At 46.9% G+C, this 5765-nt stretch overlaps 1 pseudogene; it reads left to right on the forward strand.

The window, feature by feature from the left end:
* The first annotated feature begins 3374 nt into the window (after window positions 1-3374).
* Window positions 3375-5300, forward strand: LOC147001471 (transcription factor E2F6 pseudogene; annotated as a pseudogene).
* Window positions 5301-5765: the final 465 nt, after the last annotated feature.

Raw genomic sequence — 5765 nt, forward strand, 5'->3', positions numbered from 1 at the left:
GTGTTCTTAACCACTGAGCTATCTCACCATCTCTTCATTAACAAAATGTAATGCCATTAAAAGTTTATGTCACTTAAACGTAAAACAATTTAGGTCATTTTTAAAACCTTTATTTTTATTGTATGTGTATGTGCACCACATGCTTGCAGTGCCCATAGAGGCCAGAAGAAGGCAAAGAATCCTCTGGGACAGGAGCTATGGATGGTTGTGATCCACCTTAAGGATGCTGGGTACCATACCCAGCTCCACTGGAAGAGCAGCCACTGAGCCATCTCTCCAGCGTCTCCATCATCCTCAAAAAACCAAAACCAAAACCAAACCAAAACAAAACAAACAAACAAACAAAAAACCCTACTATGTCCTGTTTATTTTTGTTCCTAAACATAATGACTGGATTTCCAGGTTATACTCTGAGATCTGCTTTCCTCATAAGTTGTTTCCAGGTGACATGGAGGAAAAAAAATTCTGTTGGTATTTCCCTCATCAGCAATGAAAATTGAGCTGTGTGTGGTAGTGCATTCTTTTACTCCCCAAAGGGGCAGAGGCAGGTGGATCCCTGAGATCAAGGCCAAACTGGTCTACAGAGTGAGTTCCATGACAGCCAGGGTATGCAGAAAAACCCTGTCTCAAAATAAACAAACAAGGGACTGGAGAGATGGCTCAGCTCTTCCAGAGCTGACTGCTCTTCCAGAGGTCCTGAGTTCAATTTCCAGCAACCACAAGGTGGCTCACAACCATCTGTAATAAAGTCTGACGCCCTCTTCTGGTGTGTCTGAAGACAGCTACAGTCTACTCACATAAAATAAATAAATAAATAAATCTTAAAATAAATAAACAAATAAACAAAACCAAAAACATGAAAAAGAAGAGGAAGAGGAAGAAAGGAGGAAGGAAGGAAGGAAAGAAGGAAGGAAGGAAGGAAGAAAGGAAGAAAGGAAGAAAGGAAGAAAGGAAGAAAGGAAGAAAGGAAGAAAGGAAGAAAGGAAGAAAGAAAAATTGAGCTTGAGCCGGGAGCAATGGTGGTATGCGTGCCTTCAATCCCAGTACTCTGGAGGCAGAGGCAGACAGATCTCTGACTTTGAGGCCAGCCTAGTCAACAGAGTGAGTTCCAAGATAGCCAGGGCTACACAGAGAAACCCTGTTGTTGTTATTGTTGTTTGTTTGGTTGGTTGTTTTGTTTGTTTTTTTGTTTAAGATAAATCTAGTCTGGCAAGATGGCTCGCCAAGAAAAGAACATTTACTCGCAAGCCTGACAGTCTGAGTTTGCTCTGTGGGACTCACATGGTGGAGGGAGAAAACTGCCCTCTGTCATCTATACATATAAGTGCACACACATTCACATGTACACACAAATAAATTGTAATAAAAACACATTTATTTTCCAAAACAAAACAAAAAAATAAGAGTCTCACTGTGTGTGCTATATTTTTTTCCAGATCTCTTTCACTATAGCTAAACAGAGAACATTCAGTTTGCTGTCTGTTTCCACAGTCAGTCAGTCTGTCACAATACCCTGCCATGGTCTCTCTGCAAGTTCCACTGTGTGTTCATAGGAGACCATGTAAACAGTGGAAATAACCCATTACTGTTACAAAAAATAGTTTTTGGTCTTGTGACCCAGCTCACACTTTAAGAACCAATGTCCTCAGCCGGGCGTGGTGGCGCACACCTTTAATCCCAGCACTTGGGAGGCAGAGGCAGGTGGATTTCTGAGTTCCAGGACAGACAGAGCTACACAGAGAAACTGTGTCTCAAAAAAAACCAGAAAGAAAAGGAAAGAAAAGGAAAGGAAAGAAGAGAAAAGAAAAGAACCAATGTCCTCAAGAAGCTGGAGAGCCTGCATAGGATGTCCCCTGTAGTGTCATTTGTCCCCTGTAGTGTCGTGTGCCCTGAGAAAACGAAGGCAACATACCTGTCCATCAACAAGGGACTTTCAGCTTCGTAGAAGCCACAGGAATGTTACATTTCTGTCACTTAGCACAGGCTAGCACGTGATGCTAGTTCTTGTGGGAAGGGAGAAGAAAGGCAATAGGGACCACTTGAAACTTGCCATTTTAATTTAACTCTTACCTTCCCACCAAACAGGAAGACCACAGCAGAGACCTGTGTATCTAGAGAGCTGTGCTTGGTACATGCGTGTGTGGTCACCTATGCGTGTTCATGTGGAGGCTGGAGGCTAATGCCAGGTGCCTTCTGTCATGTTCCACCTTAGTTTCTGAGGCGGGGTCTTTCCCAAGCCTGGGACTTGTTGACTTGGTTAGGCTGGCCAATGAGCTCTGGGAATCACCTGTCTGCCCTTCGCTTAGGGTCACAGAATTTTGAATGGGTTCTAAGGATACAAACGCAATTCCTCCTTCTTACACTTAACTTGCTGAGCCATCGATTTAGCTCCACACATACACACCTACACACACAGACACTTGCTAGGTAATTCAGGCTAACGTCAAACAAACTCTGTAGCCCGAAGCTGCTCTCAAACTTTCAATTTTCCTGACTCAACCTCTCAAGTATTTGGATTACGTGTGTAAGTCACCACACCTGTCTGGGTATTTATTTATTTATTCTAAAATGAAGGTTTATTTCCGATGTCTTAACCTGAAGCTACAGTTTTAAACCACCGGTTGCAAACACTGCCATCTATAGGTGAATCAAGATCTCAACACACTATGGATCTAGGGACCTTTACTGTTTAAAAAAATTTATACAGCTGGGCAGTGGTGTCGCACGCCTTTAGTCCCAGCACTTGGGAGGCAGAGGCAGGCGGATTTCTGAGTTCGAGGCCAGCCTGGTCTACAAAGTGAGTTCCAGGACAGCCAGGGCTACACAGAGAAACCCTGTCTCGGGGGGATGGGAGGGAGAGCACCTGCTGCTCTCCCTCCCAGTGCGCTGTTAAGAGGCTCAGGGACCACATCTGGGCCCTGCACTCAGGGACATAGGCACACACACATCCACACAGATGAACAGAAAATAACAGATGCAGACAAAGGTGCTGAGACAAAGGAAACTTACACACTGCTGGTCCAACCCCTGAAGTCAGTATGAACAGTCTGCGGAACACTGAAAATGGATGCACCACAGACCCGGCTAGAGCACTCCTGGGCGCGTACCCAAAGCACTCTTAAGCTAACATATTACAGACACACTCACAGGCACGCTCGTGTCTGTTGCAAAATAATCGACAATAGCTTAGTTATGAAAGCAACTTAGGTGACTCTGAACAGAGGAATGGATAGAAAAGAGGAGTGGCATGTGTTGTGTGTGTATATTTAATCAGCCTCAGAAAGACAAATATTACACATTTTTATGAATCCTGGATTTCATATAGATATTATAGACATGAAAGAATGCTAACTGTAGGCATGCGGAAAGATGGCCGGCTAGGGAACCTGAGCGCCTCCGCGGTCACCCTGGTCCCCTCCGCGCCTACCCTGATCCCCTCTGCGCCTGGGCTCATCGCTGCGCGAGTGGGACCGCGGCGCTTCGTGGGTGGAGCCGCGGCGCTTCGTGGGTGGAGCCGCAGTGCTCCGTGGGTGGAGCGGGCGGCGCTGAAGGGGCCGGGAACGCGCGCGCCGAGCCTCCGGGGAAGGCGGGAGGGCGCGTGGGGCGCGAGGGGCGCGGGACAGCATGAGTCAGCAGCGGACGGCGCGGAGACTGCCCAGCCTGCTGGTGGACCCGGCGCAGGAAACAGTGCGCCGGCGTTGCCAGGACCCCATCAACGTGGAAAACCTACTGCTTCTAGCCAGGTGTGGTGGCCCAGTTCTGTAATGCCAGTCCTTGGGAGGCAGAGACAGAAGGATGCCATCAAAAATAAGGGTTAATCTAGAAGAAAATGTACAGTATGTGTCCATGAGAAAAGCTCTGAAAGTGAAGAGGCCCGGGTTTGATGTGTCCCTGGTGTACTTAACTCGGAAGTTTATGGATCTTGTCAGATCTGCCCCTGGGGGCATTCTTGACTTAAACAAGGTTGCCACAAAACTGGGTGTTCGGAAGAGGCGAGTGTATGACATCACCAATGTCTTGGATGGCATCGAACTGGTGGAAAAGAAATCTAAGAACCACATTCGGTGGATAGGATCTGACCTGAACAACTTTGGGGCCGCACCCCAGCAGAAGAAGCTGCAAGCAGAGCTCTCCGACCTGTCGGCCATGGAAGACGCCTTGGACGAGTTGATTAAAGATTGTGCTCAGCAACTGTTGGAGTTAACAGATGACAAGGAAAATGAAAGACTAGCGTATGTAACCTATCAGGATATTCACGGCATTCAAGCTTTCCATGAACAGATTGTCATTGCAGTGAAGGCTCCAGAGGAAACCAGACTGGATGTTCCAGCTCCCAGAGAAGATTCTATCACAGTACATATTAGGAGCACCAAAGGACCCATTGATGTATATTTGTGTGAAGTAGAACAGAACCATTCAAATGGTAAAACCACTGATGGAATAGGAGCCTCTCCATCTAAAAGCAGCCATCCACAATGCCCAGAGAAAAAAGACGAGCCTTCTCAGTGAGTGAAGAACTCAGAGCGAGCGGCTGGTAGCAGTGCAGAGTGACGAAGGTCTTTGGAGCATCCCGAGTGGGTGAATCATGTGCCCCATCCAGTGTGGGTGAATCATGTGCCCATCGTTTGATTCTCAGCAATAAGTCTCCTCGGAGTGCTCTTGTGCTCTTATCGTAGACTGGTGGCCGCACTGAAGGCCAGTAGTGTTCTCCCGAGTCGCCTCCGGCATGGGTTCCTGATGGGTTCCCCAACCAGAATCAGCTCTCCAGATAATTCTTTGCTGCCTTTGGTCAGTGAAATAGACCTCTTGCCTCCTGAAATCATGTTATCACAAAGACTAGCACAAGGACAGACAGCTGGACAGCTGGTCGTGGGCTGTGCCCTGCCCTGATGGATAGTGTTTGCCTCACAGAAGAATTGCCTTACACTGGTTCACATTTGCAGTTAGGTGTTGTGCACTGGTGAGGTGCACACACGGGGCCAAATGTGGCGCCTTTGTATATATCTGTATCATGTTTAGATGACTTACGAAATATGTGTGAGTGACACTTAGACCCTAGAACACCCAAAATAATGTATGTAGGGAAAATGACAGACAGATCTCTAGTTTCTCAGTTCCCGTAACTTATTAGAACCCTCTGGATGGGGATGAGAGAGTTTTCTAAAGTTTTACATGTAGAAGTTTCACAGATGCCTGTACATTTAGGTTCATATACTTAAAGTATTTTAATACGCTCCCCAGTGCTACAATTGGAGCCACAAACTTCTTGATTTTTAAGCTGCCTACAGAGTCATCATGTCCCAGAAGATTGGTGGCATGCCTCAAAGCATTGTGGGAAAGTACAGAATTTCATCTGGCAACAGATCAGTTCACTACAATGTGATTTGGTCCTGGTGAAGTAAAAGCATTATTCCGCTTTTTGTGAGCAGATTTTACAATGTGTCTCTGTGTGCAGCCTTGCTCTTCAGTCAGGGGGCCTTACCTCCTGTGCATTGTACCCCGCCTCAGCTCTCAGCCCGCCTTCCCAATCACCTAGCGCGCTCTACCTCAGTGGGTAAGTAAGTCACGTACCTCTCTGTGCCTCAGTTGCCTTAGTCATTTACCACTAGACTGTGAGCTCCGTGAGAGACGTTTGTTCATAGTGGCTCTCAGCGCCTTGTACCACGCCTAGTCCAAAACAAGTGCCCAGTGAATGTCTAGCAAACTCGTGAGTGAACGAGTGCAATGTGGGGCTGATGGAACCTGGATTGTTGATGTACAGGAGT

The sequence above is a fragment of the Mus caroli genome, unplaced genomic scaffold, assembly GCF_978045245.1.
Source record: "Mus caroli unplaced genomic scaffold, Mus_caroli_1 scaffold_13, whole genome shotgun sequence".
NCBI lineage: Eukaryota > Metazoa > Chordata > Mammalia > Rodentia > Muridae > Mus > Mus caroli.